Genomic DNA, 24,382 nt, shown 5'->3' with positions numbered 1-24,382 from the left:
AAAGGCAGGGAAGAGACGACCAGCTGCTGTGCAGCGTTCCTCACCACTCGCTGCCCGCCCCTCCCCCCCCCCCCCCCCCCCGCCCCCGCCATAGACTCAACAGTCGCCCGCCCCCCGTCCCTTCCCCGGGTGGGGCCGCACAGCACAGCACCGCACCGCAGTGAGATGTGAGCAAACTATTTGTGCTGCGCCCAATCTGCTGGGCAGCGAAAGAGCCACACACACTTTGAAAATACAGGATGGCCGCCACGACAACTCAAGCGCAGACGAAAACACTGAAAAATTACACTACACAACGCGTTAAATTAAAAGGCAATATGTGAGGACCTGATCCTGGTGAGTGAGTGGTCAGAGCGACGGAATGTCATACGTAACGACCCGGGTTCGATTCCTGACTGTATCGGAGATTTTCTCCGCTCAGGGACTCGGCTGTGTTGTCTGTATCATTATTTCATTCCCATCGACACGCAAGTCGCCGAAGTGGCGTCAACTCGAAAGACTTGCACCAGGCGAACGGTCTACCCGACGGGAGGCCCTAGCCACTCGGCGTTTTTATTTCCAGCTGAGGACCTGAAACTGGCCGGACTAACACCGCTGGGCATACATTGTAGGTCATTAACCCTTTCAATTCTGGCGCAGTAAATAAAGTACATCGCCTAACACATCATTTTTTGCGCACTGGTGTTCTGAATACGGTAACATTTCCACTTGACAAGTTAAGTGTAAGAACAGCGGCCATTTGGTGCCTGCCTTGAAAACTACAGTAGAAATCAAGATGGGTGGACAGAAACGTAGGTCCTCCAGAAATCTTATAGTTTTTATTGCATACTCAAGTATATTTACTTTTTAATGGCAATATTTTTATTCATAAAATGTCCTTTCTGTTGCTATATTACTTTCGTTATTCCCCGCTCGTCGAGTGCCATTTTTCTTCTCACGTACAAGTGGTATTCAAAAAGAAATGCAACACTTTTTCTCGTCCAATTACGATTGAAAAAATGCGAAATTTGACGTGTGACATCGCGGAATTTTCCCGCTTAGCCCCTATGGTTTCAAGAAGTTCCAGTAGGTGATGGCGCTACACGTAGCCTTCAAAACGACATGTTTAAAGGAAGTGCGGTCCAAGCGGAGAGCTGTCGTTGAGTTTCTTTTGACGGAAAATCACAGCATCGCAGGTATTCATAGTCGCTTGCAGAATGTATACAGAGACCTGGCAGTGTTAAAAAGTACAGTGAGTAGTATCATTCCAACAAGGTCGCCCAAACCTGTTCGACCCCGCGCGTGCAGGCCGGCCGCATACAGTTGTGGCTCCTGCAGTGTTGGAACGTGCGGACACTCTCACTCGATGTGACCGACGGACTGCAAAAACCTCGCTGTGCAAATGGACTTCGCTGTTGGTAGTGCTGACACATTCGTCGACCAGTCGGGGTTCTCAAAGGTATGAGCCCGATGAGTTCCTCGCTAACGTAAGACCATAAAGAGCTTGCACGTTAAGAATCTGATCGTGAGACGTCTTGTCCAATGTCGTCATAGGCGACGAAACATGGATTCATCACTTCGAATCGGAAACAAAACGCCAATCCGTGGACTTGCGCCACACCATCTCTCCTCCGAAGAAAAGGTGCAAAGCCGCACCTTCAGCCGGTAGAGTCATGGCGACGGTTTTCTGGGATTCTGAAGGGGTTATTCTGCTTGACGTCCTCCCTCACGGTGCAGCGATCAACTCTGAAGTGTATTATGCTAGCCCCAAGAAACTGAAGAAACCACTTATGCATGTTCGTTGCTACATAAACGAAAACTTCTTCTCCATGACTACGCAAGACCTTACACAAGTCTGCGTACCCGAGAGGAGCTCATGAAACTTCATTGAAATATTCTTCCTCAACCACCCTACAACCCGGATCTCGCATCTTCCGACTTCCATTGGTTAGCCCAGTGAAATATGCATTCCGCGGGAAGCAGAACGCGGATGCTGGGGATGATGTTGACGCAGCAAGACGTTGGTGGTAACACATCGGCATACGGGCTCTCTCAGTAAGGTGACCTAATGCTGTCGCATTAAACGGAGGTTAGGTTGAAAAATAGCGGTTTGTAGCCAGAACAGTGGGGGATAATATGACGTACTGGAATCCGAAAAGAAACTAACCTGCTTTCAGAACAAATGTGTTGCATTACTTACTGAACACTCCTCTTTCGTAGTCCAGCTGCGATTTAGTAGCAAGCAGCTTTTAAACTGTGCGACTTTTAGTATTGTTCATTTCTCTAACAGCTTAGTTACCCACAAAGAGCGAATGCTAATACATGGTTGTACAGTGCCTCACATCTCTAGACGTCATATGTCCTTCAGCAGCATTCTAGGTTTTGTTTATTCGCCATCAACGCGGGGAGTTAGAAGATTAACACTGAGTGTTGAGCAGAGACGTAATACCAAGATTAGGAAAGAGATGACAGTTGCTTAACGAATTAAATGGAAGTAAGTGTGATATATTAGTTGCGGAAACTACCGTTTTCAGACGTTGTCCTTGAAACTTGGTATTAACAAAAACTACAGTAGCAGCGTTTATGAAAATAATTAGTAGCAGTGACTAACGAACAGAACAGTTCGAATGAAAGACAAACGAAACACGGAACTCCAAAGATAATGAAGTGTTGCGGCGCATCGAAGCGGATGGGTGATCGCTCGAGGTCGATTTGTCCCTTTTTTCCAATGACCCCGATGACTACGGACCGTTAAACCCCTAACTTCCTCTGTTTCCCTCTGACTATAGCATAAGGTCTCTAGATGACACTACACGAAAATTCTATGTTTTGCATGATTCTTTTGAAATACAAGGAAGTTATAGTCGCATGACTGAGATGAATTCGAGAAATACTTATTTCTACCATTTTATTTACTGTACCAAGGTAGCCCAAACCTATTCATCAGTTCGAATAAACGTTCAATCCGAGTTCATAACCCTTTTTGTGAATGTGATGGATAGCAGATGTGATGGATAACAGTAGGAGCTATCAGTCACATTTTACCTTTTTTGGAATGTAAACTGATTTAACATCACAGTTAGTCAGATCTCATCCCTCATTACCAAGTAATATAGCAACGCTCCTCCTTCAAAATAATATATTAATTATAAAACTAATAGTAGAAGTTTCGTATGAATGTAACTTTAATCTGTAAGGTTACAAAACATTGGGGGCTCGCTGTATGGCCTTCAGGCCAAAAGATACAACTTTTAAAACAAAAAATGTTTCTAAGAATGTGAATTCTTGTATAAAAAATTCCGTGGTATATTTGGATAACGATTTACTAGCGACATGTACTACATCTTTAGTAGAACAAAACACTCTTCATCCTAACAACCGTCTTAGCGATACAGTTACACAGAGATTCATGGACGAGAAACACACCTATATGGCGAACGTCACTCGAACGATATCTGAACTTAGATAACCATATTGCAGAACGTCTGCCGTTGACAGTAGTCGCATGTGTCCTCGATATGACATGTCTGAATAAGATACATTATTGAGTATTCCCTCTAAATTTTCAGTGCTCCATTATTGTCACATTCGTCTCAAAGGAAAATTAACGTGGCCTTCTTTGGATGTATTTGAAGCTTCTTTGATTTTGGTGAAGAACAATAGCTCGTTGCTTTTTTGTGTGATTCATTTTGTTTTATTTCAAACTATGTGTTTTACAACAATACCATCATCTTGTCCTTCTCAACGGCACCTCAGTTCAACATGATCTCTAATTTTAGGAGTTAATCTGCATTGCACCCATCCAGTCACAGTGCACCTCTGAAGAATATCTCGGCATTCAGATGTGTTCGTTTTCACATAGTGTCATTCAGCGATTGTTTATCACTGTGGCAATAGCCCCTGTAATGTTTTCCGCCAAAGTACTATGTAAAGGCACATAAAACTTCATTGCAATAGGTCTCACTGTATCACTCGAGGAAAGAGAAATAACAGGATACTGCTCTTCACTGCAGTAAGGCTCTTCTAGAACATTCATCTTTACAATGGATTTGCCACATGATTTGCACATCCACATTTAGATTGCATCAATCGCCGGCCGGGTGGCCGAGCGGTTATAGGCGCTACAGTCTGGAACCGCGCGACGACTACGGTCGCGGGTTCGAATCCTGCCTCAGGCATGGATGTGTGTGCTGTCCTTAGGCTAGTTAGGTTTAAGTAGTTCTTAGTTCTAGGGGACTGATGACCTCAGAAGTTAAGTCCCATAGAGCTCAGAGCCATCTGAACCATCATCAGATTGCATCAATCACAATTTAATGCTTAGTAGAGGGCATTTCGTACAGTCATTTGCCAATACGTTTCTTGTTCCTATCGCGAATGGAACATAGTAAAAATTACCGTACTTCACTCCGCGCATGTTGCTTTCGGATCTTGTTTTTATATTTCTTACACCACGCAGACAATGGAACATTCATTGCACGCTACTTCTGTCTCGAAATGTAGTCAACGCCCCTCCTTTGAAATAACGTCGCCTTTCACCAGAGATCACTTACGTTAGTTTCTTCTTAACATTCTCGTACTGGGTGTCTCCGGTTACAAATCTAGCAATATGCCTCTGCGTTTCCTTTGAACTTCTTTGAAAGAAGCTAGTGATAATGCTGAAAAGTCGAAAAGCATTCACTTGATGCCTTGATAGTTAACATGCACTGTAGTTTTCCTATCAATCAGCACTGTATTGCGTTTATCTATATCTAAGACAAGCTGTCAACCATTGCATAAGATTGGAGGTTAGATTAGACATACTTTTTGTTCCATAGATAGATAGGAGATTCTCAAGGATGTAGAAATCGTAACAAATTAAGAATACGTAACACACGCTTACAAAAAAGAGATGAATGTAGATTAAGTAAAAAAAAAATATCGTAAGTATACTTTCTTCGAGAGACAGTACAACAATCTTCCCACGTGACATGTAAATGCACAATACACGGGGGGGTATATGATAATTATTGGTCTACTGTAACTACAATCATCAAAAAGAAAATCGGTTTACAACACCTAATTAAAATGATCATACGATTGCATTCAAGACGTGCAGAATTTCGATTTCACGTAACACGTTCTTTGATATTATAGATAATAATATACACCAGCAAGTTCTACTAAGATACTCGTCGATGGAATGGAAGCAACTGGCCACCACTAAATCCTTAGGTTCTTATTCATCTCAACTTTTTTCGCTGGTTAAACGATTTATGGCTGTTGGGAAATTATTGAAAGTGTTTCCCATTCTTAATAGAAATCTTTCTAGGCCAGAGTTAATGACTTTAAATCATTATGGAGCTTGTTCTTATTTCACGTAATGATTCCATGAAATGACCTTGTTTCCAAAGAGAGAAATCTTGTGGCAAGTTTCATTGAGTAGTAAATATATTACGAAGCAGCAGGGATAAATATTACAGTTCCTTGGCCAATTTTACGCAGAGCGTTCTTGAGTTCACACCCAAATAATTTGTACCACACGCTAGGGGACTCTGAAAACTTCAGCTTGGCTTGCTGAGTTCACCAAAACAATTGTCCCTTTCAACATTATGGAACAAAGAGGGAGCGAAGTATTTTTATATGACATGCATCTGCTAACAACCACATTCAAAATGAAGACCTGTTTAGGCGTTTCAACAATTCGCTGCAGTATGCATCTCCTAATTTAATTTATTGTGAAGTTTTAACTCGCTAGAAAGTATGTGTGAAACTCTTCCATCTGCTTGGGATATTTTAGACACACACTAGGAGGAAATCTTTTAAAAGTTTTGAACCGCATATAGTGTGTCTTTTCAAAGTTTAGTTACACATAAAGGGCTAGGAACCATTTATTAATGTCTATGAACTGCCATTAACCAATTTTTTTGTTAATGCTGTATGTCTCGACTTAGAAGTCACTTTGAATTTACTTTCCTGCACCTCACTGTGCCGTCGGCAAGCTATCGGAGTGTGCTACTAAAACGTCTGACAGCTCGTAGACACATACTGAAAGAGCGTCCTATGGAATTCCTCGGCACTCTGCTTCAACGGTTCACGATAGGATAGTTGGTTCGACTTACATTTCCGTATGCAGCGGGTATCCCTGTCTGTCGACCATTGTGGTAATATGTTGAATGTAGCAATAAAAGAAGGGGGTTTATTTACTTCCGCCGAATGCGAGTACAGGCTAAAACTTCCAATCGACAGTCGATCCAGCAGGTACAAGTTCGCGATCACGCGTTCAGCATACAGATGAAAAAAAGAAAGATAACGAAAACTGCTGCCAAGAGAAACTTGTTTTGTTCTGTTCGTGGAAAAGATCTCCGCTCCGAATGTAAGCCAACGCGTCGCTGCCTTGGCGGCGTCGTCGTAGGTTCGCCGTTTGGCGGGGCCGGAGGGGAAGGGAGGGGGAGGGTTAAAGCCCCTTCGCCGGGCGGCGCAAAAACACTTCTCACTCAGTACAGGTAGGACGCCAGTCGCTGCCGCGTCACACTTGGTTAGCTGTTTAGCTGCTCGGCCTAAGCGTTCACTGCCAAGGGCATCGGTGTGGAGACAACACAGCGGCCGCCGTTGCAACAGTAAGTACGCGGAGAAACGTTATGTTGCGCAATGAAGTGTGGTGCCAGTAAGTGGTACATTTCATACGTGGAAATACACCTGGCGTGCCAACTCACATTTGGTTATCTACGTGTTACGAGAACAAAGCAAAACTGAAGTGAGTTTCAAATGAGAGAGATTCTTTAAGGCCAAAAAGCGAGTAAAAACGAGCGATTAGACACCATTAGTGCGTGTCGCAGCTGGTGTGGCGAATGAACGTGTTGAAACAGAAAACTGTTATTGATCTGAAGAAGGTAGCAAAAACCTGTGGAAAATAACTTAATGAAATGCGTTTCAATGTTATCAACAGCTAACCGGAAAGCGCAGCTAAATTTCCCAATCGTGAAAGGGAGGCCAAGGCATTGTTTTAAAGTGCTACATGTTTTCCGCGTTTCTCCTCACCGGCCGAGTTCCTCTGTTGTCTCATAAGGTTTTCGTGAGAAGTCACACTTATGTAGTAAATTCCACTGCTTGAAATACTATCATACGTGTCTTTTGTCACCGTCTGATATATGCCATTTATCAGTCTTTTTAACTCCCCTTGCATTTTCCCCTTCCACTGACAAACAGAACAGTCTAATATGCCGGTTCGTGTGTCCCACGAACCGATGAGCGTATTCTGCTCTCACCTTTTTTGCGATATCATTTTGTACCAAATCAATTTACGTAATCAGATTTCTCTGCTATGCAGTGCTAGTCACAGTAAAACTTCAGGAACTGTTTTCCAGCCGGCCTGAGTGGCCGTGCGGTTCTAGGCGCTGCAGTCTGGAGCCGGGCGACCGCTATGGTCGCAGGTTCGAATCCTGCCTCGGGCATGGATGTGTGTGTTGTCCTTAGGTTAGTTAGGTTTAATTAGTTCTAAGTTCTAGGCGACTGATGACCTCAGAAGTTAAGTCGCATAGTGCTCAGAGCCATTTGAACCATTTGAACTGTTTTCCAAATTCTGTCACAGTCTTTCACACCAGTTGATGTATTCAGTCAAAGAACATTTCCTTCACCTGTAATATTCTTCTTGCTTTGGCCTTTGTAATCTTGCTTTCTAGACAGCAAAATTATTTCATTCCTCTGCTACGTCTTATATTTATTTGACAGTTATTCTAGTTTTTGCAGCGCTTTACTACTTCTGCCATTGTTTCACTCACATTCTAGCATCCGTCTGAAGCGTATGGATGCTGAAATAAAATTTATCATGTATGTACAGACTGCAAAGAACATTTCGTATACAATAACATTCTCGAACTATTCGGATGTAAACATACACACGCACACAGCATCACATAACTGTTCGTAAAATGTCCCAGTGTGAGGACGTAGACAGTCCTCAGCTGTGTGTCTCGTGTGCATGAGTCACCGCCGTGTCTTGTGGAAAGTTTCCATACTCGGCCACCGGCGACGGAAACACGCGACTGCTTTCCACAGATGTTGGGTGATGTGCCAACGCCACTACTCTGCTGTTGCAGGAACAATCCTTCACATGTATGTTTACTATATTTTGGAATGCAAAAAAGAGGGCACTTCCACATTTTGGGACGAAAAAAGGGCACTTTCCATATTTTAAATGTAATACATGAGAAACAAAAAGATAATCTATTATACACATCACACATACCAACGTTACTTTAGAGCCCATATCCCGTGTATACTTTTCATAGGACCGAATCTTTTATAAAAGTACCTCACGTTGACACAAATATTTAAAAAAGCTTTTGCATTTCAAACGTCGAAAATTAAACTTCACCTCTGCAATCACTTATACATATTTGATTGTCAGTGTATTTCTCTCCTTTTTTTCACTGTGTCTGTATTAAGGAGGACAATCTCTCAACACAAGCGTTTATGGGCTGAAACTGCAAACAACTACTGCACGATTTTAATTGATTCACTAAACTGTTCCTCAGTACTATACGACTCAATGTACCTGCACTATTTTTTCTGGGTTGGTTCACATTTTATATGATGTATGTCCGATTTTTTAAATTTAAAAGTTTTCAAAAAACTTATCAGTTTCAATATTTTTATCCAACAAAAACTTTATAGATTCTTCCACATACGTCCATGATACATCTGCAAAAATAAACTACTCAAAACAAGAAAATTCACGTGGTGGTTGTCTCCACATATTCAGGTACTCTAAACAGCCAGATCGAAACATTGATTCTAAGTAATATAAATCACTATTTTCGATTGTACTAGCATAGCAGATCGATTGTAAGCAAATAACAAATGCTGTAATTCAATAACTGAAGTAAAAAGTATATAAAACGTTGATGATACGAGATGAAAACAGAAATCAAAAGATCTGAACTCCTAAAGGAAAAAAATGCGGACAGTTGTCACAATCATAAAAATATGTGGTTCTACATTAAACGTCGAAAATACGAACATGTCCGCATAAATGCAGACGTATGGTAACCCTATTGATATAAATATCATTCTGAAAAAAAGTGGAATGTTTTGTGAAATGATTGTCTAGAAGAAAGAAATAAAATACCCAGAGAAACATTTGACGCATTTTTGAAAGGTGCTCGAAATAATTAGCAGCGAGTGAGTTGCCAACAAGAAATGCGCATTCTCTTTCTGAAATTTGAGGGTTTCTCTAATGAAAACTTTTTAAAACGGAAAAATTGGTGGAATATTTTAGATGATAGAAATATGTCAACGCCACAGAAGAGCAGACGGCACGGTCTACATAATCCACCACACAAGTACCCTCTAGCACTCTTTAAAATTCCGTGATTCCAAGTTAAAATTGAACATTCTCAGTTGGCACCTCATTTGCTGTACATGATTTCGAGCATTATTCAAAGTCACGTCATACGTGCCTCTAATCTATTTTCTTTCTTTTAGACAATTAATTTCACAAAAAATTTAGCCATGTATTTTTATATCTTCTTTACTTTCAAATTTTGTTCCGAAAGCGTGAGCTCTTTGACATTACATTGCCTTCCTAGTGTCCTCTGTTCTCGAAATGGTCCAAATTTAGTACTTCATTCGAAGAAAGTCTCTTTTGTAGTTACATATCACACCAATGCAACTTTTCATGCGCAAAATTGCTATGCCTTGAGGGTGTGAAATTTTTGACACTGCGTTGACATAGCTAGCAGCAGCTACTCGTGAAACTTTTCCGTTTTCTCTCAAATCATCAATTAATTTTTTTATTACCCTGATTAACTTCAAAGAGTTCATTATGTTTTTTTGCAAAATTAACCTCATGTTGGCCAGTTTCATTCCATATTTGTCCATTTCCCACTCTTCATTTGACTGTGAAAATTCGGACAAACTCAACTGTCTAATTTGTAGTCTCATTTTCGCTCCGCTCAAACATTTCATCAATAAGTTATTTGCTTCTGATTCGATTAATGTGGTCCGCCAAGGATTCCTTTCCAGAGCCAATCTTTTCATCTCAGGGCAGCAGTTACACCAAATGCCCTGAGTTATTTATTGTGTGATTCTCTTGCCCTGTTATCTCCTTTGTGAGAGCACCGCCTGCAAAATGCAAAGGTGTAAGTTCGAACACCATCCGACACGCAGTTTTATTCAGTTACGATGCATTACTCCACTGACTGTCGTTTATTCTCTCACTGTCACATTTTTGTATGACACGAAACTGCCAGAGTATCTCAGCTAAGAGGTGCATGTCGTGCCATCACATACTGGCAAGAAATGGCAAGAGAAAGAGAACAAGCCATTGTCACACAAAAGGTAGAATGGAATCTTCATCCTTTCCATTCCTCTCTTTCCATATTCTAATGCATGGAAATACGGTTGACATTAGAGTATGATGGAGTATGCCTTACACACATAAACAGTAGCCTATTTGATTTTATTACATCAACTGTAGACTTGTTTCAATGAATTTACGTCGTTGAATGTCCATTGTACAAATTTTCTTACCTTACAGACAAAGAAAACTCACAGCTGTCAATTACTAAATGAAGGGAAAGAAACTAAACAATAGTCATCTTACAAGGAAACAACTTGACCACGTATTTTGTGGAGAAAAAGTACACTAGCAAGATACCAAGCCCAGCAACCGATCCCGCGCCAGTATTTGGGCCATACCTCTGACAATAAGCGGATACGACCTTTTGAATGTAGAGTTTTCTTTTTTAAACTTCGCGAGCTATCGGTTGTTTGTCATTCGCTCCACTCCACTGCAGCCGCATATTGCCCGCCTGCGAAAGTTGTTTGCACACTGGTTGAAACACGCGTCGGGCCATCATGGTTTAGGTTTTCCGCGGTTTCCCCAAATCGCTTCAGGCAAATGCCGGGTTGGTTCCTTTGAAAGGGCACGAGCTATTTCCTGCCCCATCCTTCCCTAATCCGAGCTTCTGCTCCGTATTTAATGACCTCGTTGTCGACGGGACGTTAAAACTCTTAATCTCCTGCTCCGGGTGCGGGGCACGTAACAGCGGAGTCAGTAATAGGTTCGCGTTCATGATGGTGAACCAACAAGCGATTGTGCTTTGTTCGCTATGTCAAAGTGCGCAGTTCAGACCTTCAGCTGGTGCCACAGACATGTTGTGTTTGAAAACTTTTACGTTGCGATTCACAAATGCAGTGTAAATTTATGAAATTAATGTCATTAAAGTAATAACATAGCGCTATTTAATTATGAACATAGTTGTTGTGCGTTATTTTCTTTGAGTGGAAAACATAACACTATTTTAAGGGAACGGAATTGCGTTATTCTTCAGTGCGATTGGCATCATCGGACTGTAAATCGAAAATCGTTAACTCCGTTTCATAATAATTCTTCAGTTGGCCAGGTTTATTCATTTTGATTTTGAGGCATAGTATTGAACATAAATGTACCTGAAGTTCACACATCAGATACTCTTTTTCGCGTCAGACAGAGAAACAGCGTGTTCTCGAACAGGGTTTCAAAACACGTATGGCAGACGTGTTCCCCTCCTCTCCAATCTTCCTTCGGGAGGCGGCGATTCAAATCTACTTCCGCACATCCGGAGTTAGATTTTCCTTGAGTTTCCTAAATCGCACCAGGCAAATGCCCGAATGGTTCATTTGAAAAGGGCACAGTCAGTTTCCTTTCTCTTCGTTCGAACATTCCGATCTCGTGCCCTGTCAATAATGACGTCAGTGTCGAGGGACGTTAAACCCCAATCTTTCTTCCTTCCCTAATCTTCCCTTGCCTTCAACATCCAGCGAGTAGGACGGCACCTGTTTTTCACATTTCATACTTGCCACCGAGTGCGTGGCTTAGCAATCGTCGATCCTACGCATATTCGTACGGGTTGCTAGTTCTATTCTGATACAGTTTTTGTGTGTTGTTGTTGTCTTCAGTCCAAAGACTAGTTTGATGCAGCTCTCCATGCTACTCTAGCTGTGCAAGCATCTTCATCTCCGAATAACTACTACAACCTACATTCCTCTGAATCTGCTTACTGTATTCATCTCTTGGTTTCCCTCTGCAATTTTTACCCCACACGCATCTCTCTAGTACTTAACTGGTGATCCCTTGAGGTCTCAAAATGTGTTCTACCAACCGATCCTTCTTTTGGTCGGGTTGTACTACAAATTTCTCTTCTCCCCAATTCTATTCGGTACCTACTCATTAGTTACGTGATCCACCCGTCTAATCTTCACCATTCTTCTGTAGCACTACGTTTCAAAAGCGTCTATTCTCTTCTTGTCTAAATTGTTCACCGTCCATGTTTCACTTCCGTACATGGGTACACTCCATACAAATAGTTTCAGAAAGGCCGTCCTGACACTTAAATCTGTACCCAAAGTTAACAAATCTCTCTTCTTCGGCAACACTTTCCTTGCCATTGGCAGTCTGCATTTTATATCCTCCCTACTTCGACCATCATCAGTTATTTTGCTTCCCAAATAGCAAAGCTCATTTACTACTTTAAGTGTCTCATTTCCTAATCTAAGCCGCGCGGTCTAAGGCGCTTTGTCACGGCCCGCGCGGCTCCCCCCGTCGGAGGCTCGAGTCCTCCCTCGGGCATGGATGTGTGTGTGTTGCCCTTAGCGAAGTTAGTTTAAGTTAGTTTGTTAGATTAAGTAGTGCGTAAGCTTAGGGACCGCTGACCTGAGCAGTTTGGTCCCATAAGAACTTACCACAAAATTCCAATTTTCCTAATCTAATTCCTTCAGCATAAACTGATTTAGTTCGACTATATCCCATTATCCTCGTTCTGCTTTTGTTGATGTCCATCTTGTGTCCGCCTTTGAAGATACTGTCCATTCTGATCAACTGCTCATCCAAGTCGTTTGCTGTCTCTGACAAATTTGAAATATCATTGCAAACCTCAAAGCTTTTATTTCTTCTCTCTGGAATTTAATTCCTACTCTCAATTTTTCTTTTGTTTCCTTTTCTGCTTTCTCAATATACAGGTTGAAGAACATCGGGGATAGGCTACAACCCTGTCTCACTCCCTCTCAACCACTGCTTCCCTTTCGTGCCCCTCGACTCTTATATCTGCTATCTGGTTTCTCTACAAATTGTAAATAGCCTTTTGCTCCCTGTATTTTACCCCTGCCACCTTCAGAAATTGAAAGAGGTTTCCAGTCAACATTGTCAAAAGCTTTCCCTAAGTCTACACGTACTATAAACGTAGGTTTGCCTTTCCTTAACCTATCTCCTGAGAAGTCGTAGGGTCAGTATTCATTTCTCCGGAATCCAAACTGATGTTCCCCGAGGTGGGCTTCTACGAGTTTTTCCATTCTTCTGTAAATGCCGTGACTGATAGTTCGGTAATTTTCACACCTGTCAACATCTGATTTCTTTGGAGCTGGGATTATTATATTCTACTTGAAATCTCATATGTATTGCTCACCAGGTGGCAGAGATCTGCCATGGCTGGCTCTCCCAAGCCTGTCAGTAGTTCTAATGGAATGATCTCTACTCCTGGGGCCTTGTTTAGACTTAGGTCTTTCAGTGCTCTGTCAAATTCTTCACGCAATATCATATCTTTCTTCTCATCTCCCTCTACGTTCTCCTCCATTTCCATAATATTGCCCTCAAGTGCGTCTCCCTTGTATAGACCCTCTATATACTCGTTCCACCTTTCTGTTTTCCATTCTTTACTTAGGACTGGTTTTCAGTCCGAGATCTATATTCATACAGGTGGTTCTCTTTTCTCCGAAGGTCTCTAATTTTCCTGTACGCAGTATCTGTCTTACCTCTAATGATATATGCTTCTACATTCACATTTGTCCTGTAACCATTTCTGCTTAGCCATTATGCACTTCCTGTCAATCTGATTTTTTAGACGTTTGAATTCCCTTTCGCCTGCTTCGTTTATTGCATTTTTGTATTTTCTCATGTCTCTTGTGTTACCCAAGGATTTCTACCAACCCTCGTCTTTTTACCTACTTGATCTTCTGCTCCCTTGACTATTTCATCTGCCTTTTTGCAGGTTCTTCAGTTTTAATCTGCAGTTCATAACCAATAAATTGTGGTCAGGGATTACATCTGCCCCTGGAAATGTCTTAAAATTTCAAATCTGGTTCCTAAATCCCTGTCTTACAATTACATAATCAATCAGAAACCTTCCGGTGTCTCCAGGTCTCTTCCACGTATACAACCTTCTCTCATGATTCTTAAACCAAGTGTTAGCAATGATTAAATTATGCTCTGTGCAAAATTCTACCAGGCGGCTTCTGCTTTCATTCCTTTCACCCCAGTCCTATTCACCTACTACTTTTCCTTTTCCTACTATCGGACTCCATGACTATCAAATTTTCGGCTCCCTTAACTATCTGAATAGTTTCTTTTATCTCATCATACATTTCCTCAATCTCCTCCTCATCTGCAGAGCTAGTTGGCACATAAACTTGTACTACTGTGGTGGGTGTGGGCTCGCGTCAATTTTGGCTACAATAATGCGTTCACTATGCTGTTCATAGTAGCTTATCCGTGTTCCTGTTTTTTTACTCGTTGTTTCTATTTTTTTTTACTCATTATAAGACCTACTTCTGCATTACCCTTATTTGATTTTGTATATATTTCCCTGTATTCACCTGACCAAAAGTGCTGTTCCTCCTGCCACCGAACGTCAATAATTCCCACCTATCCCTTTCCCTACTTAAATTTTCTAACCTACCTGCCCGTTTAAAGGATATGACACGCTCCGATCCGTAGAACGCCAGTTTTGTTTCTCCTGATGACGACGTCATCCTGAGTAGTCCGCGCCCGGAGATCCGAATGGGGGACTATTTTACCTCCTGGATATTTTACCCAAGAGGATGCCATCATTTGATCATACAGTTGAGGCGCATGCGCTCGGGAGAAATTACGGCTGTAGTTTCCCCTTGCTTTCAGCCACTCGCAGCACTAGCACAGCAAGGCCGTTATCGGTTTATTGTTACAAGGCCAGATCAGTCAATCATCCAGACTGTTGCCCCTGCAACTACTGAAAAGGGTGCTGCCCTCTTGAGGAACGACACGTTTGTTTGGCCTCTCAACTGATACGCTTCTGTTGTGGTTGCACTTACGGTACGGTTATCTGTATCGCTGAGGCACGCAAGCTTCCCCACAATCGGCAAGGTCCGTGGTTCACGGGAGGGGTTTTTTATGTATATCACATGAAAGTAACAATATAACTTAAGGGAACGCGTTTACATCATCATCATCATCATCATCATCATCATTTAAGACTGATTATGCCTTTCAACGTTCAGTCTGGAGCATAGTCCCCCTTATAAAATTCCTCCATGATCCCCTATTCAGTGCTAACATTGGTGCCTCTTCTGATGTTACGCCTATTACTTCAAAATCATTCATAACCGAATCCAGGTACCTTCTCCTTGGTGTGCCCAGACTCCTCCTACCCTCTACTGCTGAACCCATGAGTCTCTTGGGTAACCTTGCTTCTCCCATGCGTGTAACATGACCCCACCATCTAAGCCTGTTCGCCCTGACTGCTACATCTATAGAGTTCATTCCCAGTTTTTCTTTGATTTCCTCATTGTGGACGCCCTCCTGCCATTGTTCCCATCTACTAGTACCTGCAATCATCCTAGCTACTTTCATATCCGTAACCTCAACCTTATTGATAAGGTAACCTAAATCCACCCAGATTTTGCTCCCATACAACAAAGTTGGACGAAAGATTGAACAGTGCATAGATAACTTAGTCTTGGTACTGACTTCCTAATTGCAGAAGAGAGTAGATCGTAGCTGAGCACTCACTGCATTAGCTTTGCTACACCTCGCCTCCAGTTCTTTCACTATGTTGCCATCCTGTGAGAATATGCATCCTAAGTACTTGAAACCGTCCACCTGTTCTAACTTTGTTCGTCCTATTTGGCACTCAATCCGTTTATATCTCTTTCCCACTGACATTACTTTCGTTTTGGAGATGCTAATCTTCATACCATTGACCTTACATTTCTGATCTAGCTCTGAAATATTACTTTGTAAACTTTCAATCGAATCTGCCATCACAACTAAGTCATCCGCATATGCAAGACTGCTTATTTTGTGTTCACACATCTTAATCTCACCCAGCCAGTCTATTGTTTTCAACATATGATCCATAAATAATACGAACAACAGTGGAGACACACATTTACAACCCGGTTTTTTTATCGTTACCAATTTAGGTTATTAAATAGATTTCGAGAAAGCATGTCTGCCACCGTATCTGGGTAAGGGGTGGCTACAGCCTAATCTACGGTATACTGACGACAAGCTGGTGATTCCCCGTTGCGTGTGCAGCACAATTACGGCGACACAGGACACGGTCATTGCAGCAAACATTGCCTGCCGCCCATCGCAGCGATAAGATAGCCAGCGGCCGCATGTGTTGTGTATGGTGTGGCGTGGAGTGCGCCCTTCACCACGGTCAGGAATGGAGGCGGCGGCCCGTGACGGCGTGCTGGCCCCACGGTACCGACCAAGGTCGACCGGTGCTCCACAGCGCAGGCACGTGCAGGCATCTGCTCCTCCTAGCCGCCCTGCGCCTGCGCCTTCAGCTCACGACGCTCCAGTCGAAGGCGCTTCACAACAAACGGCGGACGACTGTTCAATACCGCGTCCGGCCATCCTGATTGAGGTTTTCCGTGATTTCCCCAAATCGCTCCAGGCAAATGCTGGGATGGTTCCTTCGAAAGGCCACGGCCGACTTGCTTCCCTAATCCGATGACCTCGCTGTTTGGTCTCCTCCCCCAAACAACCCAACCAACAACAAACGGGGGAATCGATTTTTGGAGCAATGGCTAGATCTCGTCTTGCTTCTCCGAAACCACCAGAATGGAGAGGTCGTTGTTTAACATTCTTACCAAAAAGCTTGGAAAGCATATGACCGGTTTAGTTCAAATTATTGCGCGATACTCTAACATTCGGACAGACAAGTGTATACAATACACAAGCTTAGCGCCTGCTGCTTCGCTCGCGTAGGCTGTATGGTGCGCACAGGTTTTTGTTTTCTTTAATCGAATTTTTATGCTCACAAATTGCAACATCATCTAAACTTTTCTCATTAATTAAGGCCATAGAGAATGTACATCTGACAGAAAAACGAATCTGATAGCTGGAGGTTTTTGTTAATCCTGCCTTTTGAGTTCTTGTGGCAAAATTTACACGGAAAACTTTCACCTCCTTAGGTGTTGGCTTTCCAAAAACACTGAAATACGTGTTTTTTTTTTAAATTGTAACCGCAAAGTCAAATGTCAGTTTTCATAGATGTTTTGAAAAGACTTTGTTAGTACCTTTCACCCATTATTTCACCCCCACATGCATTAAATTTAAAAACTAGCTGAAACATTTGTTTATTTACTTCTGGTTGAAAAAAAAAGTCCGTTTTCGGAGGTCTAGTTTCCAATCGCCTTAACAGCGAAATATTTTCAAAAACCTTTCATTCCATTCATCCCTTTAAGGGTGGAACTGAGAAAATTTCCTTCTTAAATAACGGCTACAGTATAGCAGTAACACCCTCTCCAAATTTCATGTCCCTATACTTAGATGTTTAGGCTGCGCGGTGATTTGCTTCAAGTGTGCACGAGAGATTAACTATATACATGAGGAACATAAATCATGATGACTTTTTTTTAAATATAATGTACAGCTTTTCTGTTAAATCCAACTGAGAGAAAGAAAATGCTGTGCTAAACTGTGAAATTGTGTTTCCTTTACTTCCTCCCAGTCAGTTTCAGCTAGGACAGCAGGCCATGTAAACCATCAGACAAATTGTTTCTCCTATATTATGTCTTTCTCCCCAAACAAAATTTTAAACAAAAATGTACGCACAACAGTCTGCTATTTTGTTCTCTTCGTCACCGTCGGTTTTACAGGAAAGTTGTATTTACTGCTTTCCGGTTTATGATTAGAATACTACTACCGAATCTGAACTGTCTGAAACTCTGTAATCCCAATCATCAACGTATTAAAACTATGCGAGATATCGTCATTGAACTACTAGCCTAACAGAGTTAGCAGATGCAGAGATGTCTCTCGACCCTGTACACCAATGATCGCTACCGATTTTACCCTCTTATTTTAAGCGACTTCAGTTACCAATCAAAGTTTCGCTTGCATTAACAAAAGGCAAGTCAGAAAGAGGGGTAACGGGAAAGGGGGACATAGCAGGGCGGGGGGTGGGGGGGGAGGGGAGGGGGAATTTACAGTATGAGGGGAGGAAGTGATCGTTAGAGACAAACGGGGGGACAGGGGAAGGAGTAGTCTAGGGCAATGCCGATATATACTTAAGTTACGAAGTATTGCTGGGTTCGCTAGTATATTATAAAAACAACTATTTTAAAGAAAAAAATGGTTCAAATGTCTCTGAGCACTATGGGACTTACCTTCTGAGGTCATCAGTCCCCTAGAACTTAGAACTACTTAAACCTAGCCAATCTATTATGGACATCACACACATCCATGCCCGAGGCAGGATTCGAACCTGCGACCGTAGCAGTCGCGCGGTTCCACACTGTAGCGCCTAGAACCGCTCGTCCACTGCGGTCGGCAACTATTTTAAAGACTTTTTGTTTAACGCCGCTCAGGGACTGGGTGTTGTGTTGTCCTAAACATCATTTCATCCTCATCGACACGCAAGTCGCCGAAGTGGCGTCAAATCGAAAGACTTGCACCCGGCGAACGGTCTACCCGACGAGAGGTCCTAGTCACACGACATTTACATTTTTACCGGTTTCGAACTTTTGTTCATCATCAGATGGCTGCAATACAGGACGACCTATTAATCAAATGTTGAGTGTTTTGCGTGTCATGGCGCCGTATAGTGAAAATGTTTTCATTGGAAAATAATTGAGAAGAAATGAAAACACCTAAAGTCCGAAATGCGTAATAACTGTACAGCACAAGTACTTACAGTGAACGCGTCCTGATTGCTTTCATAGCGTGCGATTTTTTTTTTTAAGTTTCCGTGTAAAACGCAACATTATCATGATAGGCGTATCACAGTGCGGAGTCATCACATCGTCCGCAGCTCGTGGTATAGGGGCTAGCGCTGCTGTCTCTGGGTCACGTTCGATTCCCGGCCGGGTTGGGGATTTTCTCTGCGCGGGGACTGGGTGTTTGTGTTGTCCTCATCATTTCATCATCATCATTTGTCAGAGTGACTAGATTGGACTGTGAAACGAAAATGGACTGTGTAAAAATTGAGACTTCGTACGGGCGCTGATGACCGCGCAGTTGAGCGCTCCACAAACTAATCATCATTATCATCACCACCACCACCACCACCACCACCACCACCACCTTGGAGCACGCGGTGTAAAAATGGGAATACGTCTCGAGGGAAAATATATATATATATCTCCCATGTACGCAGATATTCTTGTAGAATCAAGAGAATTTCTTGTGTATGACTGAACTGTGGTTATAAGAGACGTTGACTACTTCAGAATGGTGTGAGACAGGTTTGTAGAACACCGTTGATGTTATTTACTCCATACAGTGAGTAAGCAATAGAGGGAAGACTTTTGTAAAGCGAATTCCATTTCAGAGAGAAGATATAAAAACTGTTTCCCGTTGGCATTGTAATTCTGTCAGACGGTAGAGGACTTAGGTCAACTGAACGGAAAGCGTACTGTCTTGAAAAGAGGCCATAAGATGAACATCAATGCGAGTAAAACAAGAGTAACGGTATTTATTCGGATTACGTCAGGCAATGTTGAGGGAATTAGATCGGAAAACGACACTCTGTAAGCAGTAGACGAATTTTACTATTTGTGCAGCAAAATAACTGACTATGGCCAGAGTGTGGGGGGGATATGAAATGCAGAGCGCTACAGCAAGAAAAAAGTCTCTGATATTTGTATTAGGAAGTCTTTCCTGAAGGTGTTTGGAGTGTAGTCTTATACGGAAATGAAACGTGGGCTATAAAGAACGGAGATTAGACAGGCAGATGGAGTAACTAATGAAAATATACTGAATCCGATAGGGGAGAAAAGGTATTTATGGACCAACTTACCAGTAACTAAAAGAAAGCATCTGTTGACACAGCACATTGATGCGTCAAAGAATCGTGAATTTGGGAACAGAGGGACATGGGAAGCAGGGAGTAGGTTACCAAAGCTTGACTGCAGTAAGCACTTTCAAGTGGATATCGGTCGCGGTAGTTACAGACAGATAAAGAAACTTGCAAAGAAGGAAGTTAACGTGGGAAGCTGTATCAAATCAGTCTTCACAACAACAACATGACCTATCTTGACAAAATTTATTTCTACCATTAGTACCAGTCCATAATAAGTAGTTAATAAAACAAACGAATTCCATTTATGAGACTGCAACCTTATTGCACTTCATTAAATGTGTCCTATGAAGATCGCGTGAATGATCTGTATTAATAACATGTTTCGGCACAGCCATAATCAGATCCCGCATTAACACAACACACAGAAATGCAGGAAATGTTACAGCTTTAATAAAAGATCACGTTTCTTTGCAATACTTGATGAACAATAGTAAATTCACCTAACAGAACATAGCTTTGATTACAAGTTTTAAGTGGTGTCATTCATACAGAAGATGAAGTAACGACTGATTTCCAGTAGTGCTGCCTAACGACGTTTTCTGCTCCTCTTCGAGTTAGCTGTTTCTTCAACTTCTTTACGGCAGCTACTTCTCTCAGCGATCGTCGTCAACTTTCGGTACTCTGTTATATATATGTCCATTTATAACAAATAAATATGATACGTCGTTTACATTATAATACACTACTGGCCATTAAAATTGTTACACCACGAAGATGACGTGCTACAGACGCGAAATTTAACCGACAGGAAGAAGATGCTGTGATATGCAAGTGATTAGCTTTTCAGAGCATTCACACAAGGTTGGCGCTGGTGGCGACACGTACAACGGGCTGACATGAGGAAAGTTTCCCACCGATTTCTCATACACAAGCAGCAGTTGACCGGCGTTGCCTGGTGAGATGTTGTTGTGGTGCCTAGTGTAAGAGGAGAAATGCGTACCATCAAGCTTCCGGCTTTGATAAAGGGCGGATTGTAGCCTATCGCGATTGCGGTTTATCGTATCGCGACATTGCTGCTCGCGTTGGTCGAGATCCAATGACTGTTAGCAGAATATGGAATCGGTGGGTTCAGGAGGGTAATACGGAAAGCCGTGCTGGATCCTAACAGCCTCGTATCACTAGCAGTCGAGATGACAGGCATCTTATCCGCCTGGCTGTAACGGATCGTGCAGCCACGTCTGGATCCCTGAGTCAGTAGATGGGGATGTTTGAAAGACTACAACCATCTGCACGAACAGTTCGACGACGTTTGCAGCAGCATGGTCTATCAGCTCGGAGACCATGGCTGCGGTTACCCTTGACGCTGCATCACAGACAGGAGCGCCTGCGATGGTGTACTCAACGACGAACCTGGGTGCACGACTGGGGAAAACGTCATTTTTTCGGATGAATCCAGGTTCCGTTTACTGCATCATGACGGTCGCATCCGTGTTTGCCGGCATCGCGGTGAACGCACATTGGAAGCGTGTATTCGTCATCGGCATACTGGCGTATCACGCGGCGTCATGGTATGGGGTGCCATTGGTTACACGTCTCGGTCACCTCTTGTTCGCATTGACGGCACTTTGAGCAGTGGACGTTACATTTCAGATGTGTTACGACCCGTGGCTCTACCCTTCATTCGATCCCTGCGAAACCCTACATTTCAGCAGATTAATGCACGACCGCATGTTGCAGGCCTTTACGGGCCTTTCTGGATACAGAAAATGTTCGACTGCTGCTCTGGCCAGCACATTCTCCAGATCTCTGACCAATTGAAAACTTCCGGTCCATGGTGGCCGAGCAACTGACTCGTCACAATACGCCAGTCACTACTCTTGATGAACTGTGGTATCGTGTTGAAGCTGCATAGGCAGCTGTACCTGAACAGGCCATCCAAGCTCTGTTTGATTCAATGTCCAGGCGTATCAAGGCCGTTATTACCGCCAGAGGTGGTTGTTCTGGGTACTGATTTCTCAGGATCTATGCACTCAAATTGCGTGAAAATGTAATCACATGTCAGTTCTAGTACAATAAATTTGTCCAATGAATACCCGTTTATCATGTGGATTTCTACTTGGTGTAGCAATTTTAATGGCCAGTAGTGTATTTTTATTTTGTGCTTGTGATTTCTAAACTGGCAATACCGAAAATTATATATATATATGTTTGCACCAACTTTGGTTGAAACCGGTCCAGTGGTTTAGGGGTTATATATTTTCCTAAACCACTAGACCGATTTCAACCAAAACTGGTACAAACATCATTTACTGCCTGGAAAGGATCACTATGGGGTTAAGAACCTGTCAAAGGGGTGGGCGTGGGACTGTAAAAGCAGAGTAGCCGACGACGCGAGAATACTCATGCTTTAGCCATCTAGAATGAGAGCACTTAGTAAATTTCAACAAACTTTGCACATAATTTCAAACCTTTACGAAACCTTTTCTCGCTGGCGACCCCCACAAAATGATGAAAGAGAAAAGTTTGTCGCTTACTATATTTTCGCTGTTTATGCAGTAAAACTACCACATGAAGCATGACGTTTTAATTTATTACTTCTGCACTATGAAATGTATTCGCGGCAAATTTTGCAGACTGTATTCACATATACCACTGACTGTTTCAGAAAACTTACATCATACGGCGTCATAAATACCGAATGCGTGAAAAACTACCGCATCATGTACGACGTATTAATTTATTAATTCATCACTAACTCTATGCGCAATAAATTTCGCATACAGAAGGCACATGTACCACTACATGTAGCTACAAAATTATATCATCGTACAGCATGTAGTTGGGGAGATACGTCGTGATAAATATTAAGCTGCGTGAAAATGAATCTGCAGGGCGCAATTCGCTGGATATGCAGGTGAAATATGTGTACAAATATGCGTGAAATATTGTAAGCCGTGGGTAGAAAGCTTATCTTAAATTCCAGGAACGATCTGAATCAAATTAGGTACTTATATTAGTTACACTGTGGAAAGAAATACTGTAGGGGTAAGAATCACCAGTTTCCTTTTGGACTGTGTGTGTGAACTTCGAGAGAAGGGTGGACAAGCAGATGGACAGACAACGAGGGAGGAAGGAATAGATAGGCACAGATAGGAGGAGGAAGAGGAGGAAATGGACAGAGGAGGGAGGGAAATGGAGAGAGGGGAAGGAGGAGGTAGACAGAGAGAGGGGCGAGTAGGTTATGGACTAATACAAGACTGGAATAAATGCATATCCGAGCAAACACCGGATACTTAACTAGTTATTAATAAAGACCACTCATGCGATTTACTCGGGAAGCATTTATTAAGCCGTAATAACTACTGGAAGACAGTGTAGCAGTTAAGAAAAATACAACGTATGGTGCAACCTAGAAAACGTACTGATTACAGTGATTATAATAAACGTGTGTTGGTTCAAATCATTTATTTACCGTCTTATGATTTAAACTGAAAAGCTGTTACATGTTTAGTACCTTAATACGTTTTTTAACACTTGAAACAGAAATTCCTCTCGAACTACACTTTTCATTCAAGGTTCTCCATACAGTTCAGCTGTAATCGTGTCTCTGGAATAAATTCTAAACTTCATTGTAATTGTGTCTTCAATCTGAAGGTTGGATTGATCCACTTCTAAATGGTGATCTATCCTGTTCAAGTCTTTTCAACTGAGCTTCATTACCGCAGTCTATAACCACTTGAACCTGTTTGCTGCAATCACGCCTTAGTCTCCCTTTACAATTTCACCCCCGCCCTTCCGTCCTTTACCAAATTAATGATTTCTTCATGCCTCAGGATCTGTTTCCTAAAACTCTCCCTTCTTTTAGTGAAGTTGTGCCGTAAATTTCTTTTCTCCTCGATTTGATTTAGTACCTCTTCACTAATTCCTTGATCAATCCGTCTGATCTTCTGCATTCTTCTGTGTCACCTCGTTTTAAAAGTGCTATTCTCCTCTTGTCTGTACTGTTTTACTTTCATGTAAGGCTACACCCCAGACAAATGCTTTCAGAATAGACTTCCAACAACTTAAATTTATATTAGGTGTTACAATATAGCTTTCTTTCGGAAAACCTTTTATTGGCATTTGCGGTCTTTAGTTTATAACCAATTTAGCGCTGCCATCATCAGTTTTTGTTGCCCAATAGCCAACCTCATCTACTATTTATAGCGCCTCATTTCCTGATCCAATTAGCAGTACAGCGTGGACATAAACATTTCATTCTCCTTCATGTACTTTTTTCGATGTTCATTTTAAAATCTCTTTTCCGGATCCTATTCATTACGACACAATCGAATTACAGACAATGGGTGCAAGTGGGCATAGATTTGCCGGCCGGTGTG

The 24,382-nt window shown here is 42.3% G+C and overlaps 1 protein-coding gene across 1 annotated transcript in view; it reads left to right on the top strand.

Moving 5' to 3' along the window:
• LOC126482090 (lipopolysaccharide-induced tumor necrosis factor-alpha factor homolog) overlaps positions 1-24,382 on the top strand; it is a 122,731-nt gene that overhangs the window by 62,190 nt on the left and 36,159 nt on the right. The window lies entirely within an intron of this gene.

This window comes from Schistocerca serialis, chromosome 1 (genome assembly GCF_023864345.2).
Source record: "Schistocerca serialis cubense isolate TAMUIC-IGC-003099 chromosome 1, iqSchSeri2.2, whole genome shotgun sequence".
Taxonomy (NCBI): domain Eukaryota; kingdom Metazoa; phylum Arthropoda; class Insecta; order Orthoptera; family Acrididae; genus Schistocerca; species Schistocerca serialis.
Note: the sequence above shows the minus strand (reverse complement) of the source record. Positions and strands in the feature narration are given on the sequence as shown.